The sequence below is a fragment of the Nyctereutes procyonoides genome, unplaced genomic scaffold (assembly GCF_905146905.1).
Source record: "Nyctereutes procyonoides isolate TBG_1078 unplaced genomic scaffold, NYPRO_anot_genome, whole genome shotgun sequence".
NCBI lineage: Eukaryota > Metazoa > Chordata > Mammalia > Carnivora > Canidae > Nyctereutes > Nyctereutes procyonoides.
The window spans coordinates 35,035,932-35,056,208 of record NW_026575132.1 but is presented as its reverse complement, the minus strand read 5'-3'; the positions used below and the strand labels follow the sequence as shown (position 1 = coordinate 35,056,208).

The following is a 20,277-nucleotide window of genomic DNA, read 5'->3' as shown; positions in this document are numbered from 1 at the left end:
GACATCATTAGTCATGAAGAAAGTGTAAATTAAAACCACAGAGAGATACCACTACATAGCCACTAGGATGGCTACAGTCAAAAAGACCAGTGTCAGCAAGAATGTGGAGAACCTGGAACTTTCTACACTGGTGGAACGTAAATAGTGCAACCACTATGGAAAAAGGTTTAGCAGGTTTTTATTTTTTATTATTATTTATTTATTCATGAGAAACACAGGAGAGAGAGAAGCAGAGACACAGGCAGGAGAAGCAGGCTCCACACAGGAAGACCAGTGTGGGACTCAATCCGGGGTCTCTAGGATCAGGACCTAGGCTGAAGGTGGCACTAAACCGCTGAGCCATCCGGCTTAGCAGGTTTTTATAAATTTCAACACACAAATTTCATTCAACTCTGTCATTCCACTCCTGGCTATTTACCCAAGTTTAATGAAAATTTATGGGGGCACCTGGGTGGCTCAGTCTTTAAGTGTCTCCCTTCCACTCAGGTCATGATCTCAGAGTCCTGGGATGGAGCCTGAGCCCAGTGTAGGGCTCCCTGCTCAGTGAGGAGTCTGCTTATTTATCTGCCCCTGCCCCCATCCATGCTCTTTCTTTCTCAAATAAATAAAGCCTTAAAAAAAAGAAAAGAAAGAAAATATATGCCCAAATAAAGATTTATGCACTAACATTCTTAGGAGCTTTATTTGCAATAGCCAAACAAGAGAAACGACCTAAAATGTCCATCAGCTTGAGAATGGATAAACAAATTATGGCACATCCGTAAAATGAAACACTACTCAGCAATAAAAAGAGTGAACACAGTAAGACGGATGAATCTCAAAGCAATTATGCTGATGGGAAGAAGCCAGACAAATGAGTATATACTGTATGAATTTATCTACATAAAATTCCAGAAAATGCAAACTAATCTATAGTGGCAGAAAGCAGACCAGTATTTGCCTGCAGAGAGAGCAGGGGGACGGGCTTCAAAAAGAGATGCTGCTCCTTGGGGCCAAGGACTCTCTGGCAGAGGTGTGGCTGCCAGCAGGCTGAGCTCAGCAGTGGCTCTCCCCAGTTCCTCCTCAGCACCACTCAGCCTTGCAGGGAGTAGCAGGCAGGCTCACCATCCACAGCCTGATGTGGCTACATTTTTAACCTTCCACATAGACGCATGCACCTCTGAAACAGAAGAAGGAGGAGCAGGGGCTGGTTAGAGCAAGGACAACCTCCAGCAGCAATGCTGGGAGGGCGAGGCCAGGGTGGTACCCACTCACTTCACGCTCCCTTGCCCGCAGACATCCCATCACTAGCGGTGCTCTGGAGAAATAAGAGCTGCTGTACCAGCCTGGACCAGATAGATGATTATTTATCTGTTCCCCATTAACCTTCTTCTCAGTTCTGCCAGTCTACCTTAGCTTGAATTTTTTTTAAGATTTTATTTATTCGAGAGAGCACAAGTGAGGGGAAGCAGGGGAGGGACAGAGAGAGAGGCAGAGTAAGAAGCAGGCACCCCACTGAGCAGGGAGCCCCATGCAGGGCTTGATCCTGGGGCCCTGAGATCACGACCCTAGCTGAAGGCAGACGTTTAACCCACTGAGCCATCTAGTGCCCCTGAATTATGTTTTTATATTGAACAGCCTGGGTGTGGACTGGGGAGTGGAGGGGCCGTCCAGGTCTCAGGACTGGTGCTTCTCTCATTGCTCCAGGTACAGTGAGCAGGCCCTGAAGTCCTGGCCTGGACGCAGGGGGCCTAGAGTCAAGTGTCTACCTCCTTCTGGATACCAGACCTTTGGCCTCATCTTGTGATACCACACCATAAACCACAAGAAAGAAGACCCTGCTGTGCCCTGAAAGGTTCCCAGGCTTCTATTTGCTCACTGCACACTGTCTCAGCTATTCATTTTTTCTAGCACAATTTTTTTCCCCAAATACACAGAAAACAATGTGGCAACCCCAGATTTCCCTAGGTGTTCCCAGGTCTCTATAGCAGGACATCTCAGTGGGTGCCCACTGACACCAGTTGATTCCATCAACTGTTCTGGCAGCAAACAGCAGGTGCTTCCCTGTCCCTGCAGCCCTAATAGAAGCCTGGGGCAGCAGCAGCCTCCCAGCCTCAGGCTGTGGCTCACTACCGGTCGAATCTGCCCATCAACCCCTGGACAGAGCATCAGGTCAGGAGCAGACAGAGCATCAGGTCAGGAGCAGAAAATCAGCCTCTGAAACTTTATTCCTGGCCAAACTTCCCTCTGGTGACAGGCTTACAAACCCTGTGTCCCAGATGGGCGTGGCCTTGGTGCTGTGCTTACTGCCGCTTCTCTCCAGGGAGCCTTCCCCCAGCTTGCTGATTGAGAAGTCTACCCCCAGGGCCCACTGTACATAGGCACCTTGTCTTCGCTGCCTTAGTGAGCAGGCACTGAGCAGACATTTGTGAACATGGGCTGCTGGGCCCCCAGCTCCGGGACTGCTGTGGCACAGGGAAGACAAGGCACTTCCCCCCAGGGACAGGTTTAGATGAGGTACACAGAGGAAGCCAACCAGCTGCAGCAGAAGGTGGAGGGCAAAGTTTGGAGAAGGGCATGACAAAGGTCTGGGGGAGCAGGTGGACATAAGCCAGATAAAGCTATAGAAGTCAGAAGGCTTTCCCAGGATGGGGAAATTGAAAAAGAAATAGAATTTCTGAAAAGGGGGAGAGGGAGGAATGAGCACAGCCAAAATCTTTCCTCATGGTCCCAGTGCCCCCCTGCAGCAGGACGGCAAGGCAAGCCTGGCTCTGAAGTCATACTCAGCCACTTGCCTCTCCTTGGTGCCTGGGCTGCTCAGAGCTTCAGAGGTTCACTCTTTATTCGCCAATTTAAAACATAAGAGCAGGAATTGGGGTGGGAAGGGAAAAGTGGGGTCACTCAAGTGGTAGGTTATCTAGATCCCCCAGGGATTTGTAAGAGGGGAACTTCGTGGGTGGTGCAGGCCTGGCACCTTATCTAGTCGTACAGCTAGTAGCTGTGCCATGTAGGTGGCAGTCTGTTGATCAAGATGAATGCCTTTGAAGCGAGTGCCTGGGCTCTCAAAAGCTTACCGTCAAGCACTTGTCAATGACAGCCACACAGAGCACAAAGCTTCCTTCAGCTGCTGGCCCCACTCCCCTACCATGAGGCCAGTCAAGTGTAAGGCTACCTGGGGCTTATCTCTGTAGACCTCCATCTGTAGGGGCTGCCCTTAGGCTCCAAGGTGATTTGTGGCCTGGGAACCCGCCCCCCCATCCTGCCACCTCCCCAGGAAGGAAGAAATCTTCCCAAAGAAAAAAACAAGGCAGTGAGAAGTACAAGTAAGCTTTGGAAGGTGGGTTGTTAGTGGACCACATGGGGAATCCTTGGAGCAGCAGTGATCCATGTGTAAGACATACTGGCCTGCCAAGCTGCTGCCACCTCCCTGCTTGAAGGACTTTTGGTAAAAACTGTGGAACAAAATGAGGACACACATCCATACAAGCTAAATAAAGACATGTGATATATGAAAACAACGCCTCCGTACCAAGGTGGGAGAATGGGAGGCAGTGGCTGAGGGCAGAACCAAACTGGAGGGCCTTTCTCTGAGGGTCTCTGCAAAGACCACAGCACTTGTTAAGAAATCCCATTCATAGAATTCCACTTCCAGGATGGCTGCATGAGGAGCCCAATCCCTACAGAAACAAGCAAAGCTGGTAAAAATTACTTTTTTATTACCACACCATTTAAAGTCTCTGGCAATTGTCCAAAAGGTATTCAATAAGTGAAGAAACATTTATTCAAGAAAATCTACTAAAACTCAGTAAGAAGAATGAGAGTCTGGATTTGAACCACATCCTGCTCTGTCCTTCGTCTCCTTTCCTCGGCTTAGTTTGACAAAAGCTCTACTCAGGGCAGATGTAGCCAAGAAGACAAGTCTCCCTCTTCCCTCAGGCCCCAACAAGGGTGTAAAATAATTAACAACATGCATACTGATCCTTGTCCCCAGTTCCTGGCTGGTCTTAAAACCCTTATAATCTCCTAAGTGATAAGAGCAGTAAGAGCATCTTTTTTCTAATATTTGGTCTTTGACCCCAGTTCCTGACACAGAGCTCCTAAATCCCTTAGTGTTTCCTGGGTGATAGGAATGTCTTTAATTCTAATGAGGCAACTCTTGGTGGGCTCCTGGATAGCTTCTGGATGGGAGCTGGTCACCAGAAAGACCAAGCCATGATTAGAAATTTGAGGTTTTCAACCCCATCCCCCATCCTCTGGGGCTGAGGACCAAGCTAATGATAGATCATGCCTCCATGTATATACTGAAGCCTTCATAAAATTCTGAAAATATGGGATTTGGAGAGTTTCTGGGTTGGTGAACACACTTCTATGCCAGGAGAGTGACACACCCCAACTCCATAAGGACAGAAGCTCCTGCTCTTGAGACTTTTCTAGACCTCATTTTAGGTATACCTTCATCTGATTATTCATTATATCCTTAATTATACCCTTAATAATACTAAACATAAGTAAGTAATCCCTCGAGTTCTGTGAGCCACTCTAGCAAATTATAAGCCCCTAGGAGGGTGTCATAGGAACCCCAGTTTATAGCCAGTTAGTCATAAGTACAGATGGCAATATGGAACTTGCAATTGGCATCTGAAGTGTTGTAGTCTTGAGGGGGTGAACCCTTAGACTATGGGATCTGACACTAACTCCAGGTAGTGAGAAGTGCTGGTGTCCTGCTTCTCCTGGTGAAATACAGTAACCCTTTGCATAAGAAAAACATTCCTGATTCATTTGTTAGAGCATGTGACTTTTGATTTTGGAGTTGTGAGTTCCAGCCCCATGCTGGGTGAGATTACTTAAAAATAAAATATTATTTAAAAAATGAAAAACACCCTCGTGTTTCTCTTTATTCTCATACTACTTTAACTCACAACACTCCTGACACCAGATATGTGTGTTTTCTACCCATGATACAATTCTGCAACACCAGCTGGCTATCCTACAATTCATTTCTGACACTACCTGGGAAAGTAAACTGAGAAGACCAGAGGCTACCACACCCACTGGGCTCCCTAAATAGATGACAGATATTGCCTGGGGGAGAGAGGCAGCCATTTAGAAAAGAGCTTCAAAGCTCTCCACAAAGAAATTGACTTTATTTGAAATGGAGTGTAGAGAAGTTCAAGGACACTCTTTTTTTTTAATTTTTATTTATTTATGATAGTCACACAGAGAGAGAGAGAGGCAGAGACACAGGCAGAGGGAGAAGCAGGCTCCATGCACCGGGAGCCCGACGTGGGATTCGATCCCGGGTCTCCAGGATCGCGCCCTGGGCGGCCAAAGGCTGCACCACCCAGGGATTCCTAAGAACACTCTTAAAAACAATAGTTCCTCTTGATTAAGAGCAACAAACTAAAGCATAGGCCAGCTAATTCACTAGAGACAACCAGGAAAAAAAGACAGCTAATAGCCCACCTACTCAAAAACCAGCCTCTGGGGCAGGCCAGGTGGCTCAGCGGTTTAGCGCTGCCTTCGGCCCAGGGCGTCATCCTGAAGACCAGGGATCAAGTCCCACATCCAGCTCCCTGCATGGAGCCTATTTCTCCCTCTTCCTTGTGTCTCTGCCTCTCTCTTTCTCTCTCTCTCTGTGTCTCTCATGAATAAATAAATAAAATCTTAAAAAAAAAAACAGCCTCTGAAACTTCCCTTGCCTGAATTTATTTTATTTTTTTTTAATTTTTTATTTATTTATGATAGTCACAGAGAGAGAGAGAGAGAGAGAGAGAGAGAGAGAGGCAGAAGCAGGCTCCATACACCGGGAGCCCAACGTGGGATTCGATCCTGGGTCTCCAGGATCGCGCCCTGGGCCAAAGGCAGGCACCAAACCGCTGCGCCACCCAGGGATCCCCCTTGCCTGAATTTAATTGGATCAGACCAATGAGCAATTTATGCCCAGGGCACTGGAACCTAACATATTGTTGTAATACCAAATGAGGCAGACAGCTAAACAGAGAGATCAAGGAAAGAGTCAAAAAGAACCCTGCTAAAAATATGATCACCTCAGGGTGCACTTGCCTAAGACTACACTCTTTGAGGAGTGTCATGAGAGGCTCCGAGCTGTAGGGAAAATAGACTCCACTAAAACAGACAAGTGAAGTCGCAAATCAATAAGCAAGCAAACAACACAGAAACAAGCCAGAACAGGTGGTGGAGAATCAGGATTCTGATTGCTTTTCTCCTAAGATCAGGAATAAGACAAGGGATGTCTGCTCTTGCCACTCTTATTCAAAATTGTACTGGAGATGATAGCCAGGGCAATTAAGCAAGAAAAACAATTAAAAGGCATCTGAATTTTAAAGGAAGAAGTAAAAACCATCTCTACTCACAGATGACATGATCTTGTTTATAGGAAATCCTAAAGAATCCACTAAAAAAAAAAACTATTATAAGAACTAAAAAATGAGTTCAGCAAGGTTACGGGATAAAATAAGAATATACAAAAGTCTACTGTATTCCTACACACTTGCAGTGAACAATCCAAAAATTTACTTCAAAAAATGCTCACAATAGCATCAAAAAGAATAAAATAATAAAAGGACAAATAACCCTGTTTATAAGTGAGCAAAGAATCAGAATAGAAATTTTACCAAGGAAGATATACAAAATGGCCAATAAGCATGTGAAAAGAAGCTTGATACAGTCATCAGAGAAATACAAATCAATACCACAATGATACCACTTCACACCCACTAGGATGTCTAGTATCAAAAAAGCCAGGTAACAATAAATGCTGATGAAGATGTGAAGAAATTTTAACACTATACTCGATGAGAATGTAAAATGGTGCAGACACTTTGTAAAACAGTCTGTGAATTTCTCAAGCATTTAAAGAGAGTTACCATATGACCCAGACATTATACCCACAGGTTTATTCTCAAAAGAAACAAAAACCAATTTCTACACTAAAACTTGTACACAAATGTTTATAGCACCATTATTCCCAACTGCCAAAAGGTGGAAACAACCTAAATGTCCATCAATGGACAAATGGAAAACAAAATATGATATACCCACACAATGGAATATTATTTGAGCATAAAGAGGAATGAGGTATTGATTTATGCTACAACAAAAATATATCTTGGAAAAATGGGCAGCCCAAGTGGCTCAGCGGTTTGGCACTGCCTTCAGCCTAGGGCATGATCCTGGAGACCCAGGATTGAGTCCGCATCGGGCTCCCTGCATGGAGCCTGCTTCTTCCTCTGCCTGTGTCTCTGCCTCTCTGTGTGTGTGTCTCTTATGAATAAACAAATAAAATCTTAAAAAAAAAAAAGGGATCCCTGGGTGGCGCAGCGGTTTAGCGCCTGCCTTTGGCCCAGGGCGCGATCCTGGAGACCCGGGATCAAATCCCACGTCGGGCTCCCGGTGCATGGAGCCTGCTTCTCCCTCTGCCTGTGTCTCTGCCTCTCTCTCTCTCTGTGTGTGTGTGACTATCATAAATAAATAAATAATTTTTTTTAAATATTTAAAAAAATATATATATACATATCTTGAAAAAATGGTTACATGTAAGAAGTCTATCACAAAAGGCCACACACTATATGATTCTATTCATATGAAAGTCCAGAATAGGGCAGCCCCGGTGGCTCAGCGGTTTAGCGCCGCCGTCAGCCCAGGGCGTGATCCTGGAGACCTGGGGTCGAGTCCCATGTCGGGCTCCCTGCATGGAGCCTGCTTTTCCCTCTGCCTGTGTCTCTGCATCTCTCTGTGTGTGTCTCTCATAAGTAAATAAATAAACTCTTTAAAAAAAAAAAAGAAAAGAAAGTCCAGAATAGAAAAATAGACACAGAAAATAGATTAGTGGTTGTTTAGAGCTGAGAGGACAAGGGGTCAGGAATGTGACAGCTAAGGGCGCTCAGTCCATGAAGCGTCTGCCTTTGGCTCAGGTGGTGACCTTAAGGTTCTGGAATCAAGTCCCACTCCTGGGGGAGCCTGCTTCTCCCTCTCTCTGTCTCTCTCATAAATAAATAAATAAAAATTTTAAAAAATATATAAATAAAGGCTATGGGTTGAGCTTTTTTATAATGTTATCTCATTTTTTAAAATTGATATATAGCTGACATAGTATGAGGTTTCTTTTTAGGTAATAAAAGTCTAAAATGCATTTGTGGTAATGGCTGCACATACCTGTGGATACACTAAAAACGTTCAGTTGTATACTTTAAATGGGTGAACTGTAAGTTATGTGAATTATGTCTCAATAAAGCTGTTTTTTAAAAAGAAAAAATCATATGTGTACACATACAACTAAAATGCATGACAGCAATAATGCAGAAAGGTACAAGGAGTTAACAGAGTTTAAATATTCTACAGGTCTAGCAGTATTAGAATATTAAAGAAAGTGATCATTTGTATTAGACCATGTCTTGATTTCCAGTCCCCCAGAAGCTGACCCTGAAACAAGATTTCAGTACAAGCCATTTGGGAGTTGATCCCACAAAGAGGGTAGAGAAGCTAAGCAGAAGCAAGATAGACCCAAAGAAGATGCATTATAAAGTAAGTTATCACTGCAAACACTAGAACTCAATCCTGCTAGAGAACTCTGGGAGACTGCAGAAAGCATCCACCTCAAGTTGTCCCACAGGAGGGGATGTTTTTCCACCAGTTCACCCCAGTCATTAGTTGAGGGCTGTTCCCGGGCAGCAACAAATCCCAGGCCTTTCTGACCTGCTCACTGAATGGGCAGAGCAGACTCTAAAGCTGGACAAAGACCAGAAAATCAATATGCAACTCACTGCAATAGACAGATGCAGGAGAAAAAAGCATTTTTACAAAATTACAATGTCCATTTGTGATACATAAAACACCTGGAAGAAATAGAAAGAAGCATCCTCAATCTGTTTAAGAGAAAAATATGTATAGATATACCTTTTAATAAATGGTACTGGGCCAACTGGATTTCCACATAGGGAAAAAAAAAATATATATATATATTATACATATATATATACATATATATATACTTTGATTCCTACCTGACACCATACAATCATTTCCAGATAGAGTGTTGATCTCAATGCAAAGGTAAAAAAATAATAATAATAAAGCTTCAAAAGAAAAACAAAGGAGAACACCTTCATGACCTTAAAATAGGCAAAAATTTCCTAATAGCAAGTAAAAAGCATTGACCATAAAAGAAAAAATGGATAAATCAGATATTTTCAACTTAATAATTTCTCTTCAGAAGAAAATATTATTAAAAGAGTGAGAAGGTAAAATACTTGCATCCAGAATGTATCTAAAGAATCCCTACAAATCAAAGGGAAAGACATGATCTAACAGAAGAGAGACAGAAAACCCATAGTACCTGAGAGGTGATGCAAATGACCATGAAGCATATGAGGAGCAGCTCCATTTCATTAGTCATCAGGAAAATACAGATTAAAAGTACACCTACCGGGCTGCCTGGGTGGCTCAGTCAGTTAAGCATCTACCTTAGGCTCAGGTCATGATTCTGGTCCTGAGATCCAATCATGTCCTAGAGCCTGCATCGGGCTCCCCTCTTAGCAGCGAGTCTGCTTTGCCCTCTCCCTCTGCGCCTCCTCCTGCTCAGGCTCTCTCTCTCTCTCTCAAATAAATAAAATCTTTAAAATAAAAAATAAAATCACACATATCAAGGGGCACCTGGGTGGCTCAGTCAGTTAAGTGACTGACTCAAGATTTTGGCTCAGGTCATGATCTCATGGGTTATGAGGTGGGTTTGGCACCCAGCAGGGAATCTGCTTCAGATTCTCTCTCTGCCCTCCCCTCCATGATTGTGCTTTCTCTCTGCTTCTCTCTTAAATCTTAAAAAAAAAAAAAAAACCTGCACACATACCAAAAAGATTAACACGAAAACACTGGAAGATGCCAAGACCGCAGGGGTACAAGAGAACAGACAGGACTCCAGAGGAGAGGGAGTGCGAAATGGAACAATGCCTTGGAACCTGTTTGGTAGAATCTACGCAAAACCTGGGGTCCTCATGACTGGCATTTGTCAGAAATAGAACCAAGAAAAAAAAGTGGATGGAGGTTCATCAACAGCACTATTCTTAACAGGCAAAATCCAGAAACTGTCTACATGTTCATTAGCAACAAAAGTGATAAACTGAAGAACAGACACCACAGCAATACCATAAAGTAATGAGAATAAAAAGGCCTTGACTGCAGAAAAGCTCATCAATGCCTAAAATAGTACAGCCTGTTTGATTCAATTTATATGAAGTTCAAAGGCCAGAACAACAAATCTATGGGTTAGAAGATGGAAGAGTCGTTACTGGGGTGGAGTGGGAGAGGGCATGAGCAGCCTTCCAGGGCCTGGAACATTTTCTTGGGCTGCACAATGGGTACCCAGGTGCACCCTCTTTGTAGCGGTTCATCAAGCTCCACCCACCCTCAGCGGCACTCCTCTATGTGTATATTACACTTCAATAACAAGCATGAGTTGTTGTTTTTTTTTAAGATTTTATTTTAAGTAATCTCTACACCCAAGGTGGGACTGGACCTCACAAACCCAAGATCAAGAGTCTCATTCTCTTCTGCTTGAGCCAGCCAGGTGACCCAATAACAAGTTTTTTTAAGTCATTATTTTTAAAGTCACAAGCTCATGAACAGGACTCTTAGTCTAGGGTCTCCCAAATGGGCACTTAGTCTGCTCAGGCTGCTATAGCAAAAATACCACAGACTGGGTAGCTTATAAACAACAGAAATTTATAACTCACAGTGTTATAGGCTGGGAAGTCCCAGATCAAGGCACTGGAAGACTTGGTGTCTAGTGAGAGCTCACTTCCTAGTTCAGAGACAGCTGTCTTTTCATTGTGTCCTCATACAATGGAAAGGGTGAGGAAGCTCTCTAGAATTTTTTTGTTGTTGTTGTTTTTCTGGCCTGCTACAGCTGCCCCCTCGACCATGGCCTCTGTCTGGTGCCACCACCAAGACGGCTAGGCATGGGTGAAAGTCACTCACACAGTTGCCCAGCACAACCATCACTGCAGTGCACCAAGCCACCTCCACAGCAACAGGGAGTCTCTTTTAAAAAGGTACAAATCGGGATCCTTGGGTGGCGCAGCGGTTTGGCGCCTGCCTTTGGCCCAGGGCACGATCCTGGAGACCCAGGATCGAATCCCACGTCGGGCTCCCGGTGCATGGAGCCTGCTTCTCCCTCTGCCTATGTCTCTGCCTCTCTCTCTGTGTGTGTATGACTATCATAAATAAATAAAAATTAAAAAAAAATAAATAAAGATGTTGTTCTTTATAAATAAATAAATAAATAAATAAATAAATAAATAAATAAATAAATAAATAAAAAGGTACAAATCGGGCACCTGGGTGGCTCAGTGGTTAAGCGTCTGCCTTTGGCTCAGGTCACAATCCCAGGGTCCTGGGATTGAGTCCTACATCGGGCTCCCCGCCGCAGGGAGCCTACTTCTCCCTCTGCCTATGTCTCTGCCTCTCTCTCTGTGTCTCAAATAAATAAATACATACATGGCGTGGCTCAGTTGGTGAAGTGTCCACCTTCAGTTCAGGTCATGATCTCAGGGTCCTGGGATCAAGCCCCACATCATCCGGCTCCCTGTTCAGGAGGGAGTCTGCTTCTCCCTCCGCCACTCCCCCTGCTTGTGCTCTCTCTTCCAAATAAATAAATGAAAAAAAAACTTTAATAAATAAATATTTAGGGCAGCCCGGTGGCTGAGCGGTTTAGGGCCTCCTTCAGCCCAGGGCATGATCCTGGAGACTCGGGATCGAGTCCCATGTCGGGCTCCCTGTGTGGAGCCTGCTTCTCCCTCTGCCTGTGTCTCTGCCTCTCTCTTTCTCTCTGTGTCTCTCATGAATAAATAAAAATCTTTAATAAATAAATAAATATTTAAATAAATAAGTAAAAATATAAAGGTACTAATCCCAATCATGGGGGCCCTACCCTCAATGACCTAATCACCTCCAGAAGGCTCCACTTCCTAAAACAATCACATTGGGAATTAGATTTAGAAAGTTGAATTTGGAGGGGGCAGAAACATCTATCTGTTAAACCCTGGGCGTCGAATAATTCCGAATCCTAACTTGTAGGCCCCTTTTGCTGGTGAGAAAACCAAAGCCCACCATTCCTTCCCCCAGGCTGATTCTCTGAGTCCCCAGGTGATTCTCTGACCACAAACTCTGGATCCAAACACCTACCAGGTCCTCCCAGAAAACGGTTGCTCAGAATGATGGAAAACAGCAGTCTTCTTAAAAAGGTCCTCAAGAAGAGCACTGGCAAGGTGCGCACATGTCAGTGATATAAAGCATGTAGTACATAAGACATTCTGTAAAACTGAGGCGGAGGGGCAGCCCGGGTAGCTCAGCAGTTTAGTGCCGCCTTCAGCCCAGCGTGTGATCCTTCAGCCCAGCGTGTGATCGAGTGCCACGTTGGGCTCCCTGCATGGGGTCTGCTTGTGTCTCTGCCTCTCTGTGTCTCTCATGAATGAATAAATAAAATCTTTAAAAAAAAAAAAAACTTAGAATCTGATGTGCCAACTATGAAGGATATTATACAACCATCTTCCTACAGAAGACTGTAGACTGTTTTAGTAAAAATTATATATAAATATGGAGAATGGTTAGACAAATATAGTGGCTACATAAATATTGAAAAAATGAAGAAAAAGTATACAATGGTGCTTAAACTGATTCCAGGTGGAAAAATGGTAAAACGTACAAAAATATACACATTTTTCTTTGTAGTTAGGTAAAGATAGGCATTTCCAGCTGTACAGTGGTTAAGAAATGTATAAATATAATGTTCACACAGAATTTTTTTTGACATTTCTAGATAGATAAGATGTATTCAGTGATAAAAATACATATTCAGATCCTTCATGATTAGTTAAGTATACTTGTCAAGGCACCTGGACACTATATGAAGACAAATTTTTCCCACTAAAATCCTAGTAATGTCAAGCCAAAGATGGTCCTGCCCTAGTGCACCCAGGGGATCCCTGACCCGGGATGGGGCAGCACCAGTCAGCAGTGAACATGGATAGGAGCATGTGACCATAATGGTGCTCACTAGGCACTAAGTCTGTAGCAGGGCTCATGTCACATTACCTCCACTAGGTAGGTTATTCTATCAACCCCAGTCTAGAATAAAGGAACCTGGGCACCAACAAAGAACATCTGGCACAGTAGGAACCCCATAAACCAAAAAAAAAAAAAAAAAAAGGAACCCCATAAACCTTTTAAATGTCATGAGAATTGGTGGGCTAGTCCTGACTTTTAAAGAAAACTTCAAATTTGAACAAATACTCCCAAATTGAGACATCTGAGTGGCTCTGGGGTTGAGCGTCTGCCTTTAGCTCAGGCGTGATTCCCAGGTCCTAGGATCGAGTCCCCCATTGGGCTCCCTACAATGGAGCCTGCTTCTCCTTCTGCCTATGCCTCTGCGTCTCTTTCTGGGTCTCTCAGGAATGAATAAATAAAATCTTTTTTTAAAAAAAATAAAACAAAACAAAAAGCCCCCAAATCCCAAACCTGGGAGTCCTCCTAACCTGGGAGGGTCTCGGCAAGGAAGTAACGCGGCAACAGTCCTCTACTGCCACCTTGTGGCTATGCGGGGTGGACTCGTCCCTGTCTCCCACAAATGAAGAAAACTGCAGGGAAATCCCACACCTTTACTTGCCTGACTCAGAGGTCAAGCCCCAGGAAGGTCCCTGGGTGGATAAAATGATGAGGTAACCCCTGGCCTGGTGCCTACCTAGGGCGAGTGGCTGGGCCTGGCCTGAAAGGTACCACAGAGACATCTGGAGTCACAGGAATGTCAGACAAGAGCAAATGTAGCAAAGCTTTGAGAGACACCTGGACATAGCAAAGATACAGAAATACAGAGGCAAACACCTCAGAGACCCAGAAGGATGAAAGAGAGGGGGGTAAGGAAGGGAGCTTATTGCAGGGCATTCCCCGGATGGACTAGGATGCTGCCCTGTTGCAGTAGGTCCAGCTGTCCAGCTTCCCAGACCTTCACCCCAGCTCTCCTCTAGCCAGTGTTTGCCTATCCTCTTTCGTATACATGATGTACATTTTCATATAGATAAAAATGCCTACGGCACTTGCCTGGGAAAAAACAAAACTTACTGTGGGCTTTCTCCCAACTGGCTCTCTTACTAAGGCTGATAAACAGCTGTGAATTTGGAGGGCCCGTTAATCCTCCCTGGGTTTCACTGAAGACTTCTGCCTGGCTGACAAAAAACAGGTCCTGTCCCAACCCACCTCCTCATCTGCACCGAGCACTCCACTCATTCACCACTTCACCAGCAGAACCAGGACTGCATCCGTGCCTGTGGCACCAGGCAGGCTCTGGGAGAACTGGGGGTGCAGTAACTGTGGAGGGATGGAGAGGGTAGACGGGAACTCACATGTTCCACCCACTATCCTCCTGCATTCCCTTCTTACACTCCCCACTGCCTGTCAGCCCCTGGCCACATTCAGTTTCTTCAAGCACCACCACCACCACTGCCACTGTCACTGGCCCTGAGGCCTAGATAATGGCACCTGACCTGGATTCTCATTCTGGTCTCACCACTTACCATCTGGCTCTCTGTGTTTCCACTTTCTTGACTATAAAACAGAATACTGATAGGGTCCACCTCACAGCGGTGTGGTGAGGAGTCAATGAGTTCATGTTGCAAAGTGTGATACTGAACAGTGTTAAGATGAGGGACCTTGGGGGACACCAGGGTGGCTCAGCAGTTGAGCCTTTGCCTTCGGCTCAGGTGGTGATCCCAGGTCCTGGGATTGAGTCCCGCATCGGGCTCCACGCAGAGCCTGCTTCTCCCTCTGCCTGTGTCTCTGCCTCTTTCTGTGTGTCTCTCATGAATAAAAAAAATAAAATCTTGGGATCCCTGGGTGGCGCAGCGGTTTAGCGCCTGCCTTTGGCCCAGGGCGTGATCCCAGAGACCCGGGATCGAGTCCCACGTCGGGCTCCCGGTGCATGGAGCCTGCTTCTCCCTCTGCCTGCGTCTCTGCCTCTCTCTCTCTCTGGTGACTATCATAAATAAATAAATAAATAAATAAACAAATAAATAAATAAATAAATAAATAAATAAATAAATAAATAAATAAATAATACTTTAAAAAAAAAAAAAGACAAGGAAACTTGGAGTCACATTGGCCTGGGGAAATTCACTTAATCTCTCCAAACTTCAGTTTCTTGTCTGTAAAATGGGTACAGTGACTCTAAACTCGTCAGTTGTAAGTATCCAACTAAATGTCGTGAGAGACTCTAAAAGACCTGAGATGTGAGACCTGGCTCCGGTGGCTATCAAATGTCCCATCCCCTCAGCTGTGCCTCCTCATCCATCCACACAACCTAGCCCCCCACCTCTTCCTCTTCATCCCTCTCCATAAAGTCTGGCCTGCCCAGCCTACTGGCTGCTAATCCTCAGAACATTCCCTCCATTCCTCATTGATCCCAGGCTGTCCGAACAACAGCTGCTAGTCCTCAGAATAATCCCTCTATTCCCATTTCAGAAACCAGCTGTACCATTTCCATGAAAAACCTGGAAGGCCTTCCTTAAATTAGCAGTCCCTTTGCTCCCTCATAGCTTCCTCCTGCCAAGCATCAACTATGCTTCACCTGTGCTCTGGTTGATTTTCTTGCACAACATAAAGTACAATAGTCAAACAAGTTAGCACCAAGTCCTGTTTAACAGACCTGTTATTACTGGGGCAGGTGAAGCCTCTCTGTACACACATGACCTCACTCTGTTCCTTGCTTTTTAGAGGCAACCCCATCTGAACTGTGCACTTACTTTTTATATTATCTATTCCAGTACTTTCATTCATAGTTTTACACTATACAGTCTTAATCTATATATAAATGGCATTCTTCTACAACTTTTTTTTCATTCCATACTCTGGTATTTACCCTAATCCATGACTAAATCACTCACTTCACCACCAAATAACCCAAGAAATGCCATAATTTTCTTTCTCCAGTCATTGGATATTAACACTGTTTCTGGGTTTCCTTCTATCAAAAACAGTCCTGATGGGAACATTCCTGAGCTACTAAAGCTACCAAAGCTTAAGCCTGGGTTCCAACCCCCAACTTCACCCAAGCCAGGCCACTGCCCACAGTCAGATGACCCTCCACTACAGCTTCCCTTGCCCAGATCCCTGCCCATCTCCAGACCCCCTCCCCCACATCTCCCACAACCAGATGACCTCAAAGTTCTGTCCCCCTAATCCTAGGCCACTCCACAAGCTCTGGGATCCACCCTCATGTCTGTCAGCCCCACATCTGGGCCCCTTCCCCAAAGCCAGGGCAGGATGGAACACAACTCCCCACCCCAGGGACTGACCCTCCTCCAACACCCAACTCCACCCACACTTGGGCCTCCTTCCACAACCAAACCCCCTCTCCTATGTCCCCCAGTGTCCCCACACCCCCATTCAGGCCCCTCCCCCACACAAGCCCAGGTCCTCTTCTCCCAGGTCCCAAGCCCCACCTCAAGTCTTGATCTCCCCAAGCTCTGGCCACAATCTTCTGGGCCTCCCCTACTCTGTGTCCCCACACCCCAGTCTCCTCCTCATGAGTGGCTTCTCCCACCACACACACACACACACACACACACACACACACACACACACACACACACACCTTGTCTCCCCAGCCCCACCGCCTCGCTCCCCTCATCCACCCTTATCCTCCCCCACCATGCCCAGACCTCCCACACACACTATCCAGGCTCCACAGAGACCCCTTCCTCCTTCTCCAAGATGCTCTAGGCCTGGCCCCACCCTCCCTTCCCACACATACTCCCAGGGCCTCTTCCAAGGCCTCTGGAGGTTTGGTGGCAGAAGTGTATGGTGAAGACTGGTCAATGCACAGGAAAACGTGAAACATCCTGCAATCTGGCTGCTCATACATAAAAAACACTCCATAGAGGCTTTCCCAAATTTGACAGCACCCAAAACTTTTATAAGACATTAGCAATGATAAATTGTGAAGCTGAAAGCAAATTTTCTAAATTATCAGTAAAAATGTTTTTAGAAGACTAGTTTAATCACTCTAGGGGCACCTCGATGGCTCAGTCTGTTAAGGGTCTGCCTTCATCTGAAGTCATGATCTTAGGGTCCTGGGATCTAGCCCCCTGTCCGGCTAACCAGGGAGTTTGCTTCTCCCTCTCTCTCTCCTTCTATCCCTCCCCTGCTCTTGCACTCTCTCTCTCTCTCTCAAATAATAAATAAAAATCTTTGAAAGAAGAGTGTGGGTTAATCACTCTATAGAAGGCTCAGTTATCTTCCCTTCTTTCTCATAGAAAGTATTCTAATTTTACATATTCTAACTTAAAATATTGAAAATCACTATCATATGAAGTAGTGGCTATGATTATGCAGTTAATATTACCAGTAAAGTTAATATTTTGACAGGCAATTAATTTTAAAATTTGTTATATTAAAATTTTTGTTGTCAGCTTTTTAAAATTTGTGATTGCTTTGCTTTGTAATTATAAACAAATATAAGGGATCCCTGGGTGGCTCAGCAGTTTAGTGCCTGCCTTTGGCCCAGGGTGTGATCCTGGAGTCCCGGGACTGAGTCCCACATCGGGCTTCCTGCATGGAGCCTGCTTCTCTCTCTGCCTGTGTCTCTGCCTCTCTCACTCTGTGTCTCTCATGAATAAATAAATAAAATATTTTTTAAAATAAAAATAAAAAAATAAACAAATATAAACCTTCAGGGCTGCCTGGCTGGTTCAGTCTTTATTTTTTATTATTATTATTATTTTTTTTTTTTGGTTCAGTCTTTCGAGTGTATCACTCGCTCTCAGGGTCGTAGGTTTGAGCCCCACCTTGGGTATATAGATTACTTTAAAAATAATATATATCACACAAACATTATGCTCATAATTTTGCGTTCTCTTCCTAGAGAGAACTTCTGGCATTGCGCGGCTTCAGCTTCCACTTCCGGGATCTGCCCATGGTGGTCTGCTGGGGCAGGTGTGTTTATTCTCTGAGTGACATACCTGGGGCATCACCGCTCGGCACCAGGTTCACACAATTTCAGTTTTCATAAGTAATATTGTTTTTTAAGACAGGTGTACCCCTTTAGAAATGGAACTGAGATCTGTGTACCCCACTGTGCTCAGACCTAGAAGCCCAGAAGGTCTCAGTCCTGTGGAGGAAAGAGTAGAATATAGCAAACTCCACCCACCTCTAGCAGCAAAACTGGTTCTCCAAGGGCGTGTGGTGGAGGGAATGGCTTCAGCTCTCGCTGTGGAAAATCCCAATGTTGATCATTAGACGTTAATACATTAATATTTTACTAGTTTCTTAAGAACTTAAGGTAAGTATACACCAACCTACAAGGCATTTTAATTTTACATTACAGGAAAAAGTTAACACTGCTACTCCATTTTTACAATATGATTTATTTCCCATTGTTTACTAAACTTCAGTTTCTCAATAGTTCTTTTTAGTTTGGTAAACATTGCTTGGAGGAACTTGTTATTCTCTTTTGTAATCTGATTGGAGTAGAATATAACACTAACTCCCTTTGTCCACTGGTAAAACTGCATAACAAATGACAGTAAAATGTTGCAGGGTTTTTAAATTAGCTAATGCAGTGGAGACAACAAAGACTTTGTCCAGCTTTGATTGTATTTGCATTCAGATTTCAAGCGGCCACAAATTCAATGCATTCTTTAACTTCACAGACAAGCTTCTGGAAACTACTGACATTCAGAGTCAACATTCTGTGCTATCACAAAACTAAAGTCAGCTCCAATGCAGAATCTTTCCAATCATAGTGCATTTGGTCTCTTGAACCACCATTTTTAGTCTTTTGATTTTCAACAGTGCCAGTAAAAACATTCTTTTATTCTATGACTGACAATAACTAATTTTCCTTGTAAGACACTTATTATAACTAACTTACATAAAAATATAGATTGTCTAAAAAAATAGCAGAGCAAATTTTTAAAGATCTTATTTATTGGCTTTATTAAATGATTCATGAATCTGGCAACATCCCATCTAGCAGATAGAAAGGAGCTCTGAGGCACTGCACAAAATGAAAGACTTTATAGGCAAAAGGGAGTGGGAACAAAGAAGTTATACTAGCAAAAAGTGGATTGGCTGTGGTAAGGTCACTTTCCTTTAGGAGACGGCAGGGGGCTATCAGCCAGATTACCCCTTTAGTGATGATCAGGTAGTTCCTGATTGACTGGTTTAAGATTCCATTTTGGAAAAGGTCAAAACTGTAATTAAATTAAGTCTAAGTTTGGTGATGTGGGGCATAGCATGAGTGACTCCACTGAAGGGCCTGTTGTCTTGTTTTAACAAGATAAACAGACTTGATAGAGAGACATTTCTTGGAATCAGAGCCACTGGCTCTAGATTTAAAAACCCTTTTTGTAAATTATGCTCTAATCTAAAATCTGGGTATATGTTTGACTTCACTGGCTCAATTTAACCAGAAAAAAAAGAACAGCAAAGGACAATTTGTGGCATACAAATATTTTAAACCTATGTTTCTTTCTTTTTTTTTAAGATTTTATTTTACAGAGAGAGAGAGAGAAAGCACAAGCAGGGGGAGAGGAAGGCAGAGAAAGAGGGAGAAGCAGGCTCTCCGTGGAGCAGGGACCCCAACACAGGACTTGATCCCAGGACCCTGGGATCATGACTGAGCCTAAGGCAGACGCTTAACTCACTGAGCCACCCAGGCACCCCTAAAACTATGTTTTTCTATCACTGACCAATTCTGACCTCCCAGTCTAAGAAAGCGATCTCTCTCCTCCATCATTCTCTAGGTCTCAGCTGCTTTATGTGTCTTCAGTGCACCTATCAATCAATACTTGAAATATTGTACCATCTATTTCTTTTTCCAACTCATTGTCCTCACCATGATGGAGCTTTGCATTGCCTGGTTCAGAATCCCCAGTTCCTGGGAACTGGGGTGAGATTCAAAATGTGTGTTGAATTATTAAATAGATAACAGGTTAATTATATTAGAATGAAAATACTTGGAAAAGTTGTAAAATCAAATTGTAACTTATTTTATCATTTCTTTTTCTTTCTTTTTTTTTAGTAAGTAAACTCTACTATCAAGATTTTCATGCTCTGGGATGCCTGGGTGGTTCAGCAGTTGAGCGTCTGCCTTTGGCTCAGGGTGTGATCCCATAATTCTGAGATCAAATCCCACATCAGTCTCCGTGCGAGGAGCCCACTTCTCCCTCTGCCTATGTCCCTGCCTTCTCTCTGTGTCTCTCATCAATAAAATAAAATCTTCTTTAAAAAAAT

General features: G+C 44.1%; 1 pseudogene; it reads right to left on the bottom strand.

Moving 5' to 3' along the window:
- The window catches only part of LOC129522843 (transmembrane protein 258-like), a 48,789-nt pseudogene that overhangs the window by 25,770 nt on the left and 2,742 nt on the right, over nucleotides 1-20,277 (bottom strand).